General features: G+C 42.7%; 1 long non-coding RNA gene across 1 annotated transcript; it reads right to left on the reverse strand.

Moving 5' to 3' along the window:
- Positions 1-9,225: 9,225 nt before the first annotated feature.
- On the reverse strand, positions 9,226-16,671 carry LOC132597205 (uncharacterized). Its single transcript, XR_009563621.1, has 4 exons — positions 16,534-16,671; positions 15,284-15,381; positions 10,588-10,647; positions 9,226-10,424 (listed from the first exon to the last, which is right to left on the reverse strand). It is a non-coding gene; the product is annotated as an uncharacterized lncRNA (long non-coding RNA).
- Between the last annotated feature and the right edge of the window lie 6,060 nt (positions 16,672-22,731).

Here is a 22,731-nt window from a genome sequence, read left to right on the forward strand (position 1 = left end):
AAGGTAAAAGAGAAACAAGAAAGAGCAAACTATGCAGGGAGCAGTATATAAGATTCTTTTACTTAATGTATTTATCTGATATACCCAAATATTGAGAAATATAGATTCATTTCAGAATGGTCAAGAGGAGGAAGAGGGCTTCCCTGGTGGCGCAGTGGTTGAGAGTCCGCCTGCCGATGCAGGGGACACAGGTTCGTGCCCCGGTCCGGGAGGATCCCACGTGCCGTGGAGCAGCTGGGCCCGTGAGCCATGGCCGCTGAGCCTGCGCGTCCGGAGCCTGTGCTCCGCAACGGGAGAGGCCACAACAGTGAGAGGCCCGCAAACCGCAAAAAAAAAAAAAAAAAAAAAAAAGAGGAGGAAGAACCTCCATGTCATCAGTATATATAAAATGGAATCAATATTGCATAAGCTCCAGCTTAAGCTTAGCTACGAGGTACTAACTCTTCTCATAAAGAAGCAATAACTCTCCATCATTTGAAGCACACTGAGGACTCAGACAGGTGGACTCTGAGGGTGTAGTCTCCTCACTCGAATTCTGTACCTGCATCACAGAGCAATGAAATATTCCCAAAGAATTATTAAGGATGAGGTGGGGAGCCGAAATAAGAAAGATGAATCCATAGTCTGCCCTACCGTCTGTTCTGCGGGATATTACCACCATCGTGGCCCAATATGACCTTCCCACTTTTCTCTGGGCCTCCCTACTTTCCACCTCCATCCTCTCATTATATCTTACGTACACTTGGAAACGACTCTAGTTTTTCCACTTATCTTTATCAACAAGTAATCCAAAGAGCAACTGTGTATATAACTCCTTAGAAACCTCAGGTCTGACTCAGTAATACATGACCTTCGAAGTCCAAAGTTTTCCTAATTCCCTTTATTATTTTTTTTCTAATTTCCATGTACTTACACTCTCAGGACCTCCACTGTTCTCAGGTTCGTCTTCCCTGCAAAATCTGTCAACCTAGACATAGACTTAAGTACCACCCTCTAATTATCACCTAGGGAATCCAGTTTTTAAAAAAGCCTCAGCAAGCCTTATGGACTTTATTAAAGACTCTTTAAGATAACCCATGGGAGATAGCAGTACACCCACAAATATCTATTTAATACACCCTCAGAGTAATTTTTTTTCCTTTTTTATAAAGTCTCTTCTGTCCAATGAAGACTCTCAGCTCTTTTTCTTCAACATATGCAGTGTCTCACCCTTCTGATTACTCTCTTCTCTATCCCAGGGTCACTCCCTTTCCTGATATTACATTCTTTCCCAATTCTGTATGTTAGTAAAATAAAATAACATAAAATATAACATGTTAATTATTATAAAGTGCACCATTCAGTGATATTAAATACGTTCATATTATTGGGCGATGAACATCACCATTTATCTTTCTAATTCTTTTCTATGTTTTAAAACTGTAACTCTATATCTTTTAAATATAACTTTCCTTTTTGTTCCACAACCACCTGAAAAGCATCATTACCCTTCCAATTTCTATGGTTTTGACTACACTAAGTACCCCATATAATTGAAATAAGTAGTTGTACTATTATGACTCCCTAAAAGTCACAAAAATGGCATTTTGGTAGCTAAATTTCTTCAAGATTCATCCATGTTGTAGCATATTTCTAGATCTTTTCCTTCTTAACAGTGAACAATATTGTATTATATGGGTATACCACACTTTGTTTATCCAGGCACTAGTGGATGAACACTTAAGTTGCTTTCATATTTTAGCTACTGTGATTATTACTGCTCTAAACACTGGAGTACAAATATTTCTTTAGGACCCTGATTTCAATTCCTTTGGGTATACCTCATAGTAAAATTCCTTGATCATGTAGTAATTCTATTTTTCAATATCTGAAAACTTGCCGTACTCATTTGCAAAGCAGCTGTATCATTCTACATTCCCACTGACATAGCACAATGCTTCCAACTCCCTCACATCCTCACCAATACTTGTTTTCTGCTTGTGTATGTGTCTGTGTGCTTGTGTGTGTATGCATGCACACAAATATATAAACATGCATTTAGTGATACGGAGCATCTATTCAAGTGCTTAGTCATTTGTACATCTTTTTGAAGAACCCTCTATTCAAGTCTTTTATCCATTTTTTTAATCAGGGTGTTTGCTTTTTGTTGAGTTGTAGGAGTTCTCTGTATATTCTGAATAGAAATCTCTTGTCAGATAGATGGCTTTCAAATATTTTCTCCCATCTTGTGGGTTGCCATTTTATTCTGTTTACATTTCTTTGATACACATTTTTTTAAAATTATGTACTGCAAATTGTTTATTTTTTGTTAGCTGTACATTTTTTGTTCCTTCATTTAATAATGAGGAAAACACTGCCAAATCCAATGTTATGAAGCTCTTGTCCTGTGTCTTCTTCTAAGACTTTTTATTTTACTAAGTCTTATATTTAGTTTCTTGATACGTTTTCATTAATGTTTGCATATGGTGTTAGGTAAGGGTCCATCTTCCTGCTTTTGCATGTTGACAACAAGACTTCTCAGCACCATTTGTTGAAAATACTATCCTTTCCACTTTGAAAAGTCTTGGCAACTTGTGAAAAATCAGTTGGCCATATATAAGGGTTTATTTCTGGGTGTTCTATTCTATTCTATTGGTCTTGAGTAAGGGAGAAAATAGTATAACCTATCCAGGTTGATGAAGAACATAAAGAAAGACCAGGACTGAGAATTAGGAGGGCAATATAAAACAGCAGGGAGTAAAAGACAGTGTGAGGGAAGATCTTGTATTTGCAAGTTCATGGAAATATGATCATGTTAAACAACTAAATGCCTGACTTTGAACAATATGATAAATCTGCTAGCAAGAAACATAACACTTACCCATCTCTGGGAAATATAGTATGGGCATAAAGATAAACTACACACAAATATATTAAAAAGGGAAGGGTTTTCATGGTGTGAGAATATTGTGGGATTTGAAATACAATTTACTTCTGTTCTACCATTGTCTCTAAAATTTATCAAATTGTATATACAAGCAATCCCAATTCTGGTAATGTGCTTGACAGGTTTATATATGAACTTCAGCAGACCACTAAATGTACATTCATAGTAGGACTGTTCCCTAATCCAAAAAACAAAACACAAAAACTGGAAAGACTAGAGTTCACTTTGTCAACACACATACAGATGCAGTGATGGTTAACGGTCCAAAAACAGAAGGTGAGCATGGGTGAAAGAGGTTAATCCCCAGGCTGGGGTCGGGTGCAGAGTTTCAGAGTAATACAGGTAGAAAAGCCTTTGTCCTACACTTGATTTTTTTTGGCTTTGTTTTTTGCGGTACGCGGGCCTCTCACTGTTGTGGCCTCTCCCGTTGTGGAGCACAGGCTCCGGGCGAGAAGGCTCAGCGGCCATGGCTCATGGGCCCAGTGGCTCCGCGGCATGTGGGATCTTCCTGGACCGGGGCACGAACCTGTGTCCCCTGCATTGGCAGGCGGAGTCTCAACCACTGCGCCACTAGAGAAGCCCCTACCCTTGATTTTTGAGGTATGGAAATTCACATGTCACTACCTTCATTTCAAAATGAATGAATGCACTATTTAATTTTTTAAAACAGGAGAAGTAAACATGAGTGATAATAAATTTCAAACTGTCGCTAATCAAATAAGATACTAAGAAAAATTAAATAACATGATTTAAGAATGAAGTGGAGAGATTGTCCAAGATGGTAGCATTCAAAGACCCAGAGCTTGATGCCTCTCATGGGCACACCAATGTCACAATTGTTTACAGAACAGCAATTGATGAAAAAGGCCGGGACCTACCATAAAAGGTGTTTTAGAGCTAAAGATATAAGGAAGGCACCTCAGCAAGACAGGAAGGAAGGGCAAAATCTCAGTAGAGTCAAGACCCATACCACCAGGTGGGTGGCCCACAAATGGAAGAATAATTACGATTTCTGAGGTGCTCCCAGGTAGCAAGGGGTATGAACCCAACATCAGGCTCCCAAGCCCAGGGATCCTGTGCTGGAAAGAAGAGTTCCTAGAAAGTTGGGCTTTGAAGACCAGTAGTGCTTACTTTCCAGAGAGCCAGAGGGTTGTGGGAAATAGAAATTCCACACTTAAAAGATGCTAACAGGGCTTCCCTGGTGTCGCAGTGGTTGAGAGTCCACCTGCGTATGCAGGGGACACGAGTTTGTGCCCAGGTCCGGGAGGATCCCACATGCCGCGGGGTGGCTGGGCCCATGAGCCATGGACGCTGAGCCTGCGAGTCCGGAGCCTGTGCTCAGCAACAGGAGAGGCCACAACGGTGCGAGGCCCCCGTACGGCAAAAAAAAAAAAATGATGCTCACAAAATCCCACATTACCCGAGAATCAGAACAGAAGCAGTCATTTGAAAGGATCCTGGGTCACACTTCCTCCTGATCTTGGAGAGTCTCCCAGAGAGGCAAGAGGCAACTACAGCACAGACTCAGGGACACAGACACTTGCAGCAGCCATTTGGGGGCGCTCCTTCTACCTCGTGGTCACTGGTACCAGCAAGCATAATTTCAGAATCCTCCCTCTATCTTTTTAGCCTCAGGACCTAGCCCAACCCATTTCCACCAGACTATAGACACAAGTACTAGGATGCTGCAGGCCAAGCAACTAACTGAGAAGGGGCAGAGCCCCACCCACCAGCAAACAGGCTGCCTTCAGACCCTCTCAATGCACAGCTGTCCCTGGACATGGGACCAGCCACCAAAAGCCTCAGGACTAGCCTCCACACCTCAGTGGACAGGCACCAGCCCCAGAGTCCCTGGCCCCACTGACAAGTGAACCTGCTCTGGCCTTGGAATCAGCCTCACCGTCAGCAGGTGATTACTGCACAGGGACTGGATGGAGCTTCGACCTACCCAACAGCAAACCTGCTCTAGCAGTGGGTCAGCCTCATACACCAACAGGCACACACCAGCTCCAGGAATACCACCATCCAGCAGCCTGTGTGACCAGAACACTCGCTTGCAGGCCAGAAGCAGCCATGGACACAGGTGCGTCCTGACCCTGCCCATCAGAATGCCAACACAAGATTAGGGATACCCCAGACCCTGCAGATAGCTGTGTCAGGGACAGTGATCCAACACCAACTCTGCAACTCCTGGGTCCTGCAGCCAGAACTCAGGACCTGTGTCTTCCTCCCAGTAGCCAGCATAGCCCCAGGACCAGTGACTGGGCACTAGCCCTGATATCACCTGGACTGCAATACAACCCATAGTGAACCAGCACTAGATTTGGTGTCCCCAGAGTTGTGCAGCCACTTGCCTTATGATTTAGCCTCACCAAGCATCACAGACAGCCTCCATACAAGAAGAATCTGGCAAACAAGCACTCTGGGGGCAGCCAAGCCTACCAGACCACCCACAGTAGTCAGCCCACCACAATAGAAGAGCCCAAGCAGCCCACATAGGGGGTACAACTAGAACATATAGTTCTAGTGACCAGGGGACAGTGGGCTGCTGGGACACATAGGACCTCTCCTACAAAAGGCCACTTCTCCGAGGTCAGGAAATGTAACGAGCCTACTACATACATAGCAATAAAAACAGCAAGTTAAGAAAAATGAGGTGACACAAAAACACAATCCAAATGAAGGAACAAGATAAGAACTCAGAAGATCTAAGTGAAGTGGAGTTAGCCAATATCCTCAACAAAGAGTTCAAGGCAATGACTATAAAGATGATCAAAGAACTCAGGAGAAGAACGGACGACCAGAGCAAGAAGTTAGAATTTTTTAAAGAACAGTGAGACCGTTAAAGAACAACAAAACAGAGATGAGGAATACAATAACTGAAATGAAAAATACACTAAAATGAAACTACTGTAGACTAAATGGTACAAGGAATGAATCAGAAAACTGAAGGACAGAGTACTGGCAATCACTGAAGATGAACGGTAAAACAATAGATTAAAATGAAATGAGGAAAGTTGAACAGACTTGTGAAACAACATCAAGTGTACTAATATTTGCATTATACTGGTCCTAGAAGCAAAAAAGGAAAGAGAAAGCAGTGTAGAACATACGTGAAGACATAAGAGCTGAAAACTTCCATAACCTGGGAAAGAAAACAGACATCCATGTCCAGTAAACACAGTAAGGCCAAAACAGGATCAACCCAAAGAGGACCACACCAAGACTCACTGTAATTAAAATGCAAAAAAATAAAGATAAAAAGACACTATTATAAGGAGCAAAGGAAAAGCAACAAGGTACAAACATGGGAACTTGCATAAAGTTATCAGCTGACTTTTCAGGATAACCTCTGCATGCCAGAAAGGAGTGGCATGGTATATTTAACGTCGTGAAAGGGAAAAGCCTATAAACAAAAATACTCTACCCAGCAAGGCTCCCCTTCAGATTTGATGGTGAGATCTAAAGTTTTACAGAGAAGCAAAACTAAAAGAGCTCAGCAATGCCAAACCAGCTTTATGAGAAAACTTAAAGGGGCTTTTCTCAGTGAAAAAGAAAAGGCCACGAGTGAAACATAAAAATTAGGAAAGGAAACTTACTAAAGGAAAAACCTCATTGGATAAGGCAAATATTCAACAAAGGCAGTAAATCAACCATGTACACAGCTAATGGGAAGGATGAAAGAAAACAGTAATAAAATCATCTATATTCACAGTAAGAAGTTCAGGGACACACAAAACAAGTAGATGTAAAATATAAGGTCAAATTCAGTAACTGTGGGGGAGCAGAGTAACAATGTAGGGTTGTTAGTGTCCATGTGAAATTAAGAGCTCAGCAACTTAAATAACCACACACACACACACACACACACACACACACACACACACACACACACACAGAAAACTGAAAGAAATCCAAACATAATATTAAAGATAGTCCTCACATCACAGATGAAGGGAATAAAAGGGGAAGAAAGGAACACTGAAGAAATTAAAGAGGGATTCTAAAAATACCCAAGACAAATGAAAATGAACACACAATGATCCAATATCTATGCGACACAGCCAACGCATTCACAGGGGGAAGTTATAGTGATACAAGCTTATTCTTAGGAAACAAGAAAAATATCAAATAAACAACCTAACATTACACCTGAAGGAATTAGAAAAAGAAGAAAAAACAAAACTCAAAGCTGTCAGAAAGAAAAAAATTAAGAAGACAATACCATATGCAATCACACCAAAAAGAATAAGATACTTAGGAACAAACACACCTAAGCAGGTAAAAGACATGTACTCAGAAATCTATCAGCCATTGGTGAAAGAAGTTGAAGGCAACAGAAAAAGATGGGAAAATATAGAAGGTGCATGGATTGGAAGAATTAATACTGTTAAAATAACCATACTACCAAAGACAATCTACAGATTTAATTCAATCCCTTTCAGAATACCAAAGCATTTTCACAGAACTTGAAAAAGTAATTTTAAAATTTGTATAGAAACACAAAGACCCCAAATAGCCAAACAATCTTAAGAAAGAACAGAGCTGGAGGCATCACACACCTTGACTTCAGATTATACTGCAAAGCGACAGTAATCAAAGAGAATCGGACCGGAGCAAAAACAGACACAAAGATCACTGGAATAGAATAGAGATCACAGAAAGAAGCCCACACACTTATATTTAATTGATTTATGACAAAGCAGGCAATATGGAGAAAAAACTATCTCTTCAATAAGTGGTACTGGGAAAACTGGTCAGCTACATGGAAAAGAATAAAATTAGAGTATTTTAGCACACCATATATAAAATAAACGCAAAACTCAATAAAGACTTAAATATAGGACCATAAAACCCCTAGAGGAAAATACAGAACATTCTTCAACATAAATGATAGCAACAGTTTTGGGTTCAGTCTACTAAGGCAAATGAAACAAAAGCAAAAATAAACAAATGGGACTTCACTAAACTTAAAAGATTTTGCACAGCAAAGAAACAAAAGACAAAATGAAAAGACAACCTGCTGAAGGAGAGACAATATTTGCGCATGATAAGAGGTTAACACCAAAAAGATGACCAAGCAAGGGTTCATATCTAAACTACAGAAACAGCATATACAACTCAATATCAGAACAACATCCAAAATCTTTTTTAAAAAAATGAGAAGACTTAAATAGACATTTTTCCAAGGAAAAAATACAGATAGACAGCCAGAACTCACAAAGATGCTAAACATAGCTAATCGGCAATAAAATGCAAATCAAAACAATGAGATATATCACCTCAGTCTTATCAGAATGACTGTCATTAAAAAGGTCACAAATAACAAAGGTTAGTGAGGATGTGGAGAAAGGGAAATTCTTGTACACTCTTGATGTGAATGTGAAGTAGTGCAGCTACTGTGGAAAGCAGAATGGAGGTTCCACAAAAAACTAAAAATAGGACTACCATAATATCCAGCAATTTCACTCTTGGGTACATCAGAAGAAAACAAAAACACTATTTCAAAAAAATAACTGCACACCAATGTTCATAACAGTGTTATTTGCCATAGCCAAGATACAGAGTCAAACTAAGTGTTCATCAATAGGTTAGGGGATAAAAAAGATTTTCTATGATGACTTCAGCAAAAGATGAAATTTTGCCATTTGCAAGAACATGGATGGACTTGGAGGGTATTATGCTTAGTAAAATAAGCCTCAGAGAAAACAAGCCTGGTAGGTTATCACTTACACGTGGCATCTAAAAAAACGAACACAACAACAACAAAAACAAAACAGACTCACAGATTAAAGAACAGACTAGTGGTTACCAGCAGGGAGAGACAGGGTGGAGGAGCAAAATAGTGGTAGGAGATTCTGAGGAAGAATCCACTATGTATAAAATCCATAATCTACAGTGACGTACTGCATAGCATGGGGAATAGAGCCACTCTTTTATAGTAAGTATAAATGGAGAACAACCTAAACATTTATGAAGCACTATGTTGTACCTCTGAAACTAATATAATAATGTAAATTAACTATAGATCAATAAAACATAAAGTAAGAAACAATAAAGAGATTATTACAGAGAAATCAATTAAATAAACACAAGTTTTGGAAATCAAGGAATTAAAAAACAACATGTAAGACACAACACTGGCATTTAAAGTGTACGATCTATTCATTTAAAAGAAATCATTTAAGTGGTGAAAAAGGGTACCCATTCTCACAATTTTGTATATCTAGCATAAACTATTAGCTACAAAAATATGTTACAAATATTCACTCAAAAAGAGAAAATTTGGATTAACCCATTTTAGTATACAAATTTAATATCAAAGTCTCTATATAACATTGATTTGAATAAGTTGTTTTCCACTTCTAGTTTCTTTGTGATGTAAAATCTTTTAAAGCATAAAAATCAGCCTTTCTACATTATTCCATTAGACATACATAGAAGTTAAAAGAAATGAGAAGACAGAACAATCAACCAGGAAGGTGAATTTACTGAGAAACAGTCGTTCATTCTCCCTCCTCCTTTTCTTTTCCTCCTTTTCCAGGTCTCTTTCGATTCCAATCAAGAGAAGTCTTGAGAATTCTGAGAATATTTCTTTCAGGGCTTCAAATCACCATACCTACATCCTCTGCCACAACTACACACACAGGAACAAAAATAAACCTCTGCTATCTACTCATGTAGGAGGGATTCATGCAAAATAAACTCCTACATGGAGACCAACAGGTGAGTTTTCTACCTGTTCTTTATAATGTCCTTCCATTATAGTAAATCCTACACATTATGAGGCAGAAGGGGTTACGTGAGCTCTTCCTTAAAGTAAAAAAAACTTGCATTCATTTCAAGTACCTGGTGATCATAGGGTACAGCCACGGAAGTTGCCATCCCCCTCGGGGAAGGGCGGTGAATGGGCTCCGGCAGCCATGCACCTCCTGATGTACAGATTCTGGAGAAACAAAGGGCAGTCACACCGCAGTCAGCCTGTCAGGCTGTTGGGCCACTGGGCAACCCCACCAGCCTGGAAGTGCCCCATCAGTTGCTGAAAGCAAAACTCTGTCCCTCCTGTGAAGCCAGGTAATTTGGGCCAGAGAGTCAGAGGAGACCGGTAATCAACTCCTCTTCTCTGCTCACCTCCTTGGGGTTACAACAACCCCATCTCCAAACCCAACTCTGATCCTGGAGTGCCAAAGTGGGAGTGCAGGTGGGCTGTGCCGGTGCTTCAGCGCCCTCTGGAGGTTGTCTTCTCTAATGGCAGCTCTCAGCCCTTCCTCCTCCTCCTTCCCTAGTCCTGGGGGCTGCCTTGCCCTCTGCAGCTGCTGGCCTGCTTTCATTCTTCTTTTTTCTCCAATTACAATGAAGTGTCCTACAGAGGTTTGGAATTTCTTGAAGGAAGATCTTTTAGTCAATACACCTTAACCGTGAGAAGTTGGTTTCAAGAATGAACCTGAAATACTGTATTTTTCTCCTGATGATTCCAAGGAGAGACAGCTCAAGTTTTCTAAATCATAAGAAAAACCAAGGTAAATATGATATTCTGAGCCAGAGATGAAAAAGCAGTTTTTAGCACCCCCTCCTCATGTCATATGACCGGGATTTAAATCAATCAACTGCCACTGGTTTTTAAATCACATGACCCAACTTTAAATCAATCAGCTGCTTACCTCTAACTCACGTGACTTGGCTTTGAATAGTAAGAAACGCAGAGGTATAAAAATGATGTTCTGAAAAATAAATGGAAAAACAACATTTTAGAAAGTTTTTTCTTTTCAAATGGACCATTCATTGCATACAGAGTAAAGGATTCTCTTCTGGATTTCTTGAACTGTAAACACATACAATGTCTCCGTTGGCTTGATTGACTTAGTTTTTTGGGGTTTTTGTTGTTGTTGTTAACATCTTTATTGGAGTATAATTGCTTTACCATGTTGTGTTAGCTTCTGCTGTATAACAAAGTGAATCAGCTATTCGTATACATACATCCCCATATCCCCGCCCTCTTGCATCTCCCTCTCATCCTCCCTATCCCACCTCTAGGTGGTCAAAAAGCACTGAGCTGATCTCCCTGTGCTATATGCAGCTGCTTCCCACTAGCTATCTATTTCACCTTTGGTAGTGTATACATGTCTATGCCACTCTCTCACTTCATACCAGCTTACCCTTCCCCCTCTCTGTGTCCTCAAGTCCGTTCTCTACATCTGCTTCTTTATTCCTCAGCAGCGACTCCTGCGAGGGGTGGAGACCTCCTTTTATGCTCAGGGGAAATCCCCTAGTTTGTATTTCTTTTTTTGGGGGGGGCAGTATGCGACCCTCTCTCACTGTTGTTGCCTCTCCCATTGCGGAGCACAGGCTCCGGACACGCAGGCTCAGTGGCCATGGCTCACGGGCCCAGCCGCTCCGTGGCATGTGGGATCTTCCCGGACTGGGGCACAAACCCGCATCCCCTCCATCGGCAGGCGGATTCCCAACCACTGCGCCACCAAGGAAGCCCCCTAGTTTGAATATGATTTGAGTTTGATCCTGTGAAACCATCAGAACTTCCGACCATAGATAAATGAGGAGATTCTGGCCTTTATTAGTACGCACGGTGAACACGGTTGTCCTGGCTGTACTTTCCAACCCTCCTATTTTACCCACCTATTTGCATCCACCTTCTTCCCTGTGAGTACATTTGAGCAACCCGGAGCTCAGACTCCTGACCTATTACAGTGCCTCTGTCAGTCTTTCTTTAAAAATGGACATGTAGGGCTTCCCTGGTGGCGCAGTGGTTGAGAGTCCACGTGCCAATGTGGGGGACACGGGTTCGTGCCCCGGTCCGGGATGATGCCACATGCCGTGAGAGGCCTGCATACTGCCCCCCCCCCAAAAAAAAAGGACAGGTAGTAAACTGAATTTAACCTAGAAGCAGCAGCTCAGTAAGGGAAATAAAATCATCAGAAGTTATCTAATCATAGCCACAGCCATCCAGGTCTCTGTCTTATCTGCTGGGGCATAAGAATGGGACCTTCCTAAATTTGAAGGGCATGCAATCAAATAAGTAAAGGTGTCGCTCAACTCTGGCTCTTGGAGGGACTGCTAGGCAGTCTACCCAGTGTATACTAACTGCAAAACACTGTCATGGTTTTGAAACACCTATGTTCCAGAAAAGCTTTTTGGGGTGCATGAGGAAGGTTTCTTTTTGACATCAAGCAGAAAATAAATCACCAAGCTCTTTGAGCACAGGGGTGCTTAAGAGGGAAGTAGAAGGAAGGAATGGGCAGAAAAGACGATCTCCTCTGAAGTGAAGGTCGTTTTTCCAAAAGAGTAGAATTTAGTCTCAGTTTAAGGAGAACACTTTTAAATAGCTGGGACAGCTCCAAACTGCAGTTTAGGGAACGAGTGCTTCAAAAGAACAGTGCTTTAAAAGTCCTGGCAAGGCAGCAAGAGGATGAAGAGTTGGTTTTGCGTAGTTGTGAACACAGGAGTAAAGAAGCAGAGGCATCTCTGACTAAAAGGCCCTGAGATCCTATGGCATCAATGGGTCAGTTGCAGGGCGAAGGGGGTGTGGGGCTGATATTTCTCTCTCAACAACTCCCAGGGCAGCCATCCCTCCCTACCCCACTCCCCTACTCCCCTACTCCCTTCACCCTTCCTCCCTCCACTGTTGGGTCCCCAGGGACAGCACTTGTTAAGCGGGAGCCCTCAGGCACCATCTCTGCAGTCTGGATTTTTCCTGGAGCCTGGAAAGTTCTGGGACAGGAAGCCAGGTCTGCAAGGCCACTGGGGTGCAGTCGGATCTGGAGGCCTGGAGGGGAACTGGAGCCCTGAAATCCACCCACGTCCTTGAAGCCGAGGGAGGAACACATCCTCCTAACAGTACTTCTCAGGGGTCAGCGTGCTCCCCACCCGACAGTGATCCATACTCACTTGAGGAAGAAAGGACTGCCTCTAACTGGCCCCCTCGATTCCGCCTTAAGTGTCCTCGCACATGTGTGAGAGTGCAGGCCCCGGATCTCTTTAGTCAGCTGAGGCCAGTGCTGCCGGGGTCCCTCCAGTCCCATCCCCCAGCCCCTCCCTCTGGGACTGTATCTAATAGAAGAAAGAGCACAGAGGAATTGGATGAATCAAGGAACCCGGGAGCCTGGGTATGAGTTTGAAGACCGAGAACCTAAGGCGCAATTACATATTATTGGAAACTCTTGTCGGGTGTGTGGGGGGAGGTTAGGAGGCTGAGAGGCTGAGTTGACCTGGTGAGTCCAGCCCCAGGACACCACACAGCCCCGCCCCCCTTCCCTGCCATCAGACAAGGGGTGCCGCAACTCCAGCTGGGACTCTGCACTTCCCCCTCCCTGATTCTCCTCCAGAAGAGCAGGTGGCCCCCCACTGAGGGCAGCGGCAAGACAACGCTCCAAGTCCCCCTGCACTAAGGCGCTACTGGAAGCTCTTCTTGAACAGCAGTGCTGGGTTAGAGCGAACCCGTGCATCCCCAAAGTTGGTCTCGTCCTGCAGCTGAGGGACGCAGGCTTTAAGTCAGCTGCTTTGGCTTTAAATCAATCAGCCTCCCCTTTAAGTCAGGTGACCCTACTTTAAATCACTGTGTGGCCCTCAAGCCTGCAACTTCAAAAGTTGGGAACTTTACTTTGATCCCAGCACCTAACAGCTGAATGCACACTGTAGTCACCACCAAGCCTGGCTTAGAGGCAGGATATAAGGTAAGGGGATGGGTGTGCACTCATGGTGATGAGAGTGTACTTCATGTACCAGAACGGTCTAGGTACTCTGGGGTACAGCAAGCAGTGCACGATACAGCAGCTCCCTGGTAAAGCTGGTGATGCACAGGGAGAGCAGGCACACCCATGCATGCAGAGGGTCCAGGACGGGAGCTGGAGCACAGCCAGCCGGGAGGGTGTGAAAGCGGAGGATCTGAGCCTTCTTGAGAAAGGCAGACACAGAGGACGGAAGAGAAACAAAGACCAGATGAAATATGGATTTGCAGAACACACCCTGCTCTTGAAATTGGCGTGGGGGGCACCCCAGATTTGAGTCTTCTTACTCCCCAGTACCTAGTGCTTTGGCATTTGCCCAATTACTTACAAAACCTACTGATAAGATCTAGCCCATAGAATACTGCATTTGTAGTGGTATCGCGTGTTAATGTTTCTATAGTGAAATAATCTTTTCTACAAGAAACATGTAAACTATCAGAAATAAATTAAAACCCCTCTTTATAAAGTACTATATCGGACTTCCCTGGGGGCGCAGTGGTTAAGAATCTGCCTGCCAACGCAGGGGACATGGGTTCGAGCACAGGTCAGGGAAGTTCCCACATGCCGCGGAGCAGCTATGCCCATGTGCCACAACTACTGAGCCTGCAGGCCACAACTACTGAAGCCTGCGCACCTAGAGCCCGTGCTCCACAACAAGCACAGCAAGAGAAGCCACCGCAATGAGAAGCCCGCGCACTGCAACAAAGAGTAGCCCCCGCTCGCCACAACGAGAGAAAGCCTGCGCATAGCAATGAAGACCCAACACAGCCAAAAATTAATTATTTTAAAAAAGTACTATATCCTTCTGTACAACTTACCTGGGAAGAACAGAGAGATGGCATGGTAGAGTGAGAAAGACCAATATTTAGTCCACATCTCTCATGCAGGTGCTCTGCTGGCTCAGATACATTTATCCCCACTTTACAAAGGAGGAAATAAGCTCAGAGAGGTTTAGTAATTTTCCCAAAGCCAAACAGCTATTGAGTGGCAGAACCAGGATCTGAACCAAGTCTGTTACCTTCAAAGCCTAAGTCCTCATCAAAACAAAACTCAATTAATATTTACATTTATCGAATTACATTGAAAACTGGGGAGTTCTTGGCACAATCCTGAATAAGAGTGAGAAAGGAAGGAATAGCATTGTTCCTACAGTCAACCAAAATTTTTGGAGCAGCTGCTAGATGCCTGGCCCTTTTTGGGGTTCAGCAGTGATCACGACAGGAAGAGTCCTACTTTCATGAACCATGTAGTGGGGAGGAGAGACGGGTGCAACTTGGGTGAGGGATTTCACCGTGCTGGGCCTCTCTTTTCTCATCTGGAAAATGGGACGGGTGTTCCTCATTTTCTGGGATTGTCCAGCCCTCACATTCTCTGATTCCTTAAGAAGCATTTGTTTTCCTGTTTCTTTAAAATTCATTCAGGCCGTGAACCGTGATGAATGATGTTAGCTGCTCCCCAAATCACTCTATTCCCACCCTTTTCCTGTGATCAGGTCTTTCCCGAAACATGACTCACATCAGTCAAGTCTCCGAACCTAAGGGGCACCCAGCAGAAAATCTCCAACCCTTGCTTCTCAGGAGCTCTGCGTTCTACCTGCCAGGTAAATTTAACTCACCTGGCACAAGGTGGCCATCCCTGGTTTCACATCAACGTGATCTCAGGCACAAACTTCCTTGTTTTTCCATTTTGTCTTTAAGTTACTTGTTGAAACAACTGTACAAATATGACAAAGATATAAAATCAGGCATCTTCTGCCCCCAGTGCCTACTAATAAATGATTTTCTGCCACTTTAATGATAAAGATAGAACATGTCAACATTCCGCTGCCCTTATTATTTGTCATTTTTGTTGATATTTCCATTGAATACATCTTTCAATATTTTAACAATGGAACATTTATGTAGGCTGTTCCAGACCCAGCCTTTAGTGGTAAAGGTTTTCTGGTTACATTTCTATTATGTTTCCTTTAAAAATCATTATCCTATTTAAATGGATTAAGTCAATTCTATAGGCATTTATCTTATGATATTGATGAAATGAATACCTAGAGGGCAGTAGTACAAGTTGATGGGACTTGAGAACCTCTATTAGCACAGTTAAGTATAAATATTATCTATTTGTAAACCAAAGTACATGCTGAGTGAGATTCTCCGACTCTTTTTCACTGTCTGCCCTTCAAGCCTGTGAGAAATGGAATATTTCTTGCCATCTCAGTAAACAAAGGATGTCACAGTCATCAGCACTTGCAGCCCTCCAGTATGAGCCGCGGGCCCTGAGTAATTCAGGATATGCAAATACAGAATGCAGGCCCCAGAGAGCTGAGGTGCAGATGAAAGGGAGGATTTCAGTGAGCCCAGACTCTGGCATCTTCGTATACAAAGAAAAGCTCTACATTCCTCACGTTGGGAGAGCAGGTTTTCCTTAGTTAACAATCACCTTCTGATGTTCCCCATTACCTGCGCCAGGCCCCTGCCCTGTCCCCTCCTCCCCGGTACTTTAGCTCAGGGAGGAAGGAGCGCAGAGGGACTCGGCTGAATAAGGGGCCTGCGAGCCTCTGGGGGAGTTTTCAGCCACTTTCCCCGCAGTCGGGAGGAGGGGCGCTGACGCTGCAGCCGGACCCTGCGCCTCCCTTGCCCCGTTTCCCCTCCGGACGCTCAGGCCGACCCCCTCCCCACAGCCCCCAGGCCCCGCGAGCCAGGCGGAGGGCAGGGGGGAGAGGAGGGACCGAAGTTCCCCGGGTCCAGACGCCGGGGGCCGCTCTTTCTACACAGCAGCGGCGGGTGGCAGCGAACCCCTGCCCCTCAGAAGCTGGTCTTGCGCTGCCGCCCGGGCATCGGACCAGGCGGAGGGTCGGCGCCCACTTACCCGGCCCGCCGTCCGCACGACTGTCGCTGCTTCGGCCGCCGGGGCCCCTCCAGAGCCGGCAGCCTCAGTGAGGCCGCCCCCCCCTCGGCCTTCGGGTCAGTTCCGTGACGGTGGATGGAAAAGACCCCGAGCTGCGGGAGTTCCAGCTCTGTGGAAACGCGGGCTCCGTTCTGGGCACAGGGGGTGGGACCGCTCTCCCCCGAGGTCTTCCGGTAGGAGGGGGGCGCCGGTGCAGGGAGCTGCCAGGAGCGCAGGGCCCCGTCGGGGGTCCTGGAGGGGCGGGCCGGCCTGGGCCACCCCCCCCCCCCACTGTGACCGCAGCCCAGGCCTTTTTCCTGGAACCCTACACAAAAAAGTTAGAAAGATACACGGTCTATAGTAAATATTCACAAATGATTGTTGCTGCTGTGCTGACTATCCTATTAAAGGTGTAAAATGCATAAAACACTTTAAGTTCAAAATTAAATATGAATTTTTACGTCTCTAATTATGTCTCTGCTATTCACAATTGTCGTTAATGAATCAGAGACTGTGGCATCACTAGTTAAAAATAAGCTTGTTAAAAAAATAGAACTCAGGCCCACCGGACCTACTGAATCACAGTCTGCACTTTTACAATCTCCCCAGTGTACTTGTGTACCCATGAATAGTTGAAAGGTACATTTCTACCTCGACATGTCTTTTCTGTCTGAGAAATACACACATTTTATCCAGTTTGATATAAATAAAACATTCAAAAATGCATATGCCCGTGTTGAAACCATCATTTTATCATTTCTTTTCCAGATAAGTATAGTCTCTATACTGGTTTTGTGAATCACATGCCATACTCTTTTCTTGTAGTTAGAAATAAGGTACAGAAAGTTATTTTGTAATATATATATATATTACTGGATAATTGAAGACACTGTTCTAAATTAAAACCAGTTCTGCTGTTTTCTTCTTGGGTCACCTTATGAACTCTTCCCGTGGCCACATGGCATGTGTACCTTTAATTTCAGGGACTGCTGACATTCCAGGATATGGCCATAGATTTCTCGCAAGAGGAGTGAGAATGCCTGGACCAAGATCAGTGGGAATTGTACAGGGATGTGATGTTAGAGAAGTATAGGAACCTGCTCTCCTTGGGTGAGGATACCTTCCTTCCAGAATTCCTTATCCAACCACAGCGTTTAGTGTCCTTCATTTGTAGAATGTCTCCTGGAATCTTCGGCTTCCTACAATAGGGTTTCAGATTGCAAAGTTTTAGGAAATATTGGGAGTTTGTGAGTATAATTTATCTTATCCGTTTAAAATTGCAGCCTCCCTCAGCCGCATAGCACAGGGAGAGCAGCTAGGTGCTTTGTGACCACCTAGAGGGGTGGGATAGGGAGGGTGGGAGGGAGGGAGATGCAAGAGGGAAGGGAACATATGCATATGTATAACTGATTCCCTTTGTTATAAAGCAGAAAATAACACATCAGTGTAAAGCAATTATACTCCAATAAAGATGTTAAAAAATAATAAAAAATAAAATAAAATTGCAGCCTCTCTTTTAATATACTTTGTAACTGCTTGGGATGTGTCTATATGAACTGTGTACTATATGCTTCTGTTATAGTCCTTACAATATTTTATTGTCTTATTTTCTGTAACAATTTTCCATGGATTCTTTGGGCTTAAGGTATATTAAAAGGGAGACTGCGATTCTGGGACTTCCCTGGTGATGCAATGCTTAAGAATTCGCCTGCCAATGCAGGGGACATGGGTTCGATCCCTGGTCCGGGAAGATACCACCTGCCACGGAGCAACTAAGCCAGTGGGCCACAACTACTGAGCCTGTGCGCCACAACTAGTGAAGCCGGTGTGCCTTGAGTCCATGCGCCATTTATTTTTTGGAGAATAAAACCACCTCTGAGTGATTAAAATTTAGACAAGCTAGTCAAAATGCTTTATCACCTGTTCTTAAAAACACTGATCAACGGAACAAGTTTTACTAGGGATAACAGTGTAATTGTATTCTGGAGTTCATATCAGCAATATGGTTTATGTCCTTGATGCTGGATCACGACATTTCAATGGTATAACTGCTATTAATTGTCTGTTTGTTCAACGATTAAAGTCTCACATGATCTGAGTTCAGACTGGAGTCATCCTAGTTGCTTTCTGTCTATTGCAGATTTCTTCCAGTATGAAAGGACAAGAGCAATACGGCTTACTTTACAAAATGTCTGCAAACTAAATGATGATATAATCTACATTCAATTAATTTATACATACCTTACTGTAGAACCGGGTTTGTTACGGTGGCAGAGCCCAGTAATTATGTAAAACTGAAACCTTTATCTGCACTGGTTCAAGTCCTCTTCCTAAGAATATGTTTATAATCAACATTCTTTCACAAATGACCCAATTTAATTCACCATAGCATTCCTCATATTAACTAAATGGAAAATCCTAGGCTATATACAAATCCAGAAAGGGCCAAAAATCATCAGCCCTCATGGATTATTACAACCCATTGCTGAGGCATTCAAATTACTTATTAAAGAACCACTATGTCCATCAACATCATCAATTTATATATTATTGCCCCAATGCTAACCTTAACCCTGGCTCTCACAACATGAATTCCTCTTCCCATATCTTATCCACTAATTAATATAAGTGTAGGCATATTATTTATATTAGCCATATCACACCTAGCCATGTATTCCATCCTCAGGTCTGGATGAGCTTCACATTCAAAATACTCACTCACTGGAGCTCTAGGGACAGTAGCACACACAATCTCATATGAAGTAATGTAGCAGTTATTCCATTCTCAGTCTTACTGATAAATGGATCATTTACACTTTCAACAGTAATTATTACACGAGAACACCTATGACTAATTTTCTCCTGACCGCTACCCAGAATATGATTATCTCCGCAGTAGCAGAAATCCAATGAAGCCCCACTTGATTTAACAGAAGTAGAATCAAAACCTGTATATATCTTCAATGTAGAAAATGTAGCAGGCCCACTCACCCCATCCTTCCTAGAGAATATGTCAAATTCCTTATAATAAACATTTCCACAACAATCTATTTTTAGGAGCATTCGACAATCCCTAGGTGCCAGAATTATATACAGCCCAAGTCATCATTAAAACACATCTAACAATCTCCTTTCTATGAATTCGAGCATCCTACCCAGAATTTTGGTATGATCAACATATACATCTCTTATAAAAAGTTTTTTTACTACTAACATTAGCCCTATGTATATGAGAGTTTTCACTACCTGTCATCATACCAGGCAACCCACCACAAACTTAAGAAATATGTCTGACAAAAGAGTTACTTTGATAGAGTAAATCATAGAGGTTTCAATGCTCTTATTCCTGGAATTGAATTCTTCCTAAGAATTTTACATTCTCCATGCTACCACATTACACCACATGCTATACAGTAAGGTTCTCTCAGTAAGCTTCAGGCCCATACTCCCAAAATGTTGTCGTATATCCTTCCTGTACTAATAAACTCTCATTGTTTTTACTATCATTTTACTGAACATTTTGTCAGGAAACATAATTGTATAACAAGCTCACACTGGTTAATGGTATCCCCACTCTAATAAAAAACACGAACCCATAAGCTACAGAAGCATCCAACAAATATTTCCTAAAACAATCCACCACATCAATACTACTTATAATGGCTATTATCATTAATCTAATACACTCTGGTCAAAGAACACGATGAATAACAAAAATCTTTAATCCAGCAGCATCCACCCTCATGACAATCGCCCTTGTCACAAAAGTAGGACTTTCCCCATTTCACTTCTGAGTGCCTGAAGTCACACAAGGCATCCCATGAACAGCAGGCCTGATGCTATCAGCCTGACAACATTGCACCCCTATCAGTTTTATCCCACATGTCACCATCCATCAAGCTAAATATACTATTAATCATAGTGATATTATAAATCATAGCTGGAGGCTGAGGCAGACTTAGCCATACTCACCTGGAAAAAATGACACCCTCCTCGTCAATTGCCCATATAGGATGAATGACAGCTATTATAAAGTATATTCCAATTATAACAGTCCTAAACATACTAATTTATATCATAACAACACTCTCCTTCTTATTTATGCCCAGATCATGTACTACAAGAGTATCATTATCACACACATGAGATAAAACACCTCCCATCACAATCCTTTTCCTCACTATTATAGTATCATTAGGACATCACCCATCACTATCAGGGTTTTTACCCAAATGAGTAATTATCCAAGAGATAACAAAAATGATAACATCATTCTACCAACACTAATAGCCATCATAGCAGTCCTCAACATATATTTCTACTTGCAGCTAACATACTCCACATCACTAACTATGTTCCCTTCATTAAACAACACGAAAAATAAAACAATTTGAACATACAAAGAAATAACCTTCCTATCATTACCAATCATAATATCCACACGATTACTACACATAACACCCATTCTATCAGAGCTGGACTAGGAATTTAGGTTAGTTCAGACCAAGAGTTTTCATAACCCTAAACAAGTAAAATTTACTTAATTCCTAAAAATAAGGATTGCAAGACTTCATCCTACATCAATTGAATGTAAAGCAAATATTGTAATTCAGCCAAATCTTTACAAGATTGATGAGTTTTAACCCCAGGAAACTTTAGTTAACAGGCAAATCCTCTAGTCAACTGGCTTCAGTCTACTTCTGCTTCATTTGAGAAAGAAAAAAAAGGCAGGAAAATCACCGGCAGAAGTTTAAGCTGCTTCTCTGAAGTTACAATTCGTTGATTCACCACAGGGTTTTTGAGAAAGAGGGCTCAATCTCTGTCTTTACATTTACAGTCGAATGCTAGCTCAGTCTTTTTACCTCTGTCCATATACTGCTGATTATTTTCAACAAACCACAAAGATATCAGCATTTTATATTTACTATTTGGTGCTTGAGCAGGCAGTACGTTAAATATATTAATTCAGGCTGAGCTATGCTAACCTGGAGTGCTACTTGGAGATGCCCAAATCTGTAAGGTAGTCATAAGAGTCCCTGCACTTGTAATAATTTTCTTTATAGTTGTACCCATTATGATTGCAGGGTTTGAAAACTGACTTGGGCCACTAACAACTCGGACACCTCAGGTAGCATTTCCCAAAAAAAATCATGTAAAAATTTGACTACTTCCCCCATCATTCTTGCTCCTACTCATATCACCAATAGTAGAAGCAGGTTCTGGTACCAGTGGAATGCCATATTCAGCTCTAGCCTGCATTCTGGCCCACGCAGGAGCCTCTGTCGATCTAACCATTTTCTCCTTACATTTAGCAGGTGTCCCTTCAATTCTTGGTGTTATTACTTTTATTACTATAGTCTTTCATACAAAACCAGCAGTCATATCCCAATACCAAACACCACTACTAGTTTAATCTTCCCCAGCTATAGCCATATTACTATAATTACCAGTGTCAGTCCGAGCAGCCAGAATTGCCATACTGTTAAGAGACAGAAATCTAAACACTACTTTCTTTGACCCTTCAGGAGGAGACCGAATCCTATACCAACACCTGTTTTGATTCTTTGGTCACCCTGAAGTCTGTATTCATGGCCTACCAGGGTTTGTTATAAACTCACATATCATTACATACTATTTAGGACAAAAAGTGCCTTTCAGCTATTTGGGAATAGTGAGTCATGTCTACTGGCTTTTTAGGATTTCTCTTGTGGGCCCATCATATGTTTACCATGGGGATAGCTGTCAACTCGGGAGCATACTTTGCATCAGCTACCGTAATTACTTCCATCCCTACAGGAGTCAAAGTATCTAGTTGATTAGCAACTCTTTCTTTAATTTTTCTCCTTTTTTTTGGCTGCGTTGGGTCTTGGTTGCTGCACGTGGGCTTTCTCTGCTTGCGATGAGCGGCAGCTACTCTTCGTTGCGGTGCGCGGCCTTTTCATTGCAGTGGCTTCTCTTGTTGCAGAGCACGGCCTCTAGGTGCATGGGTTTCAGTAGTTGTGGCTTGCAGGTTCTAGAGGGCAGGCTCAGTAGTTGTGTCGCACGGGCTTTTTGCTCCGCGGCATGTGGAATCTTCCCAGATGAAGGCTCGAACCCGTGTCCCCTGCATTGGCAGGCGAATTCTTAAACACTGCATCACCAGGGAAGTCCCTGTTTAGCAACTGTTCACGGAGGTAATAC

The sequence above is a fragment of the Globicephala melas genome, chromosome 4 (genome assembly GCF_963455315.2).
Source record: "Globicephala melas chromosome 4, mGloMel1.2, whole genome shotgun sequence".
Taxonomy (NCBI): Eukaryota; Metazoa; Chordata; class Mammalia; order Artiodactyla; family Delphinidae; genus Globicephala; species Globicephala melas.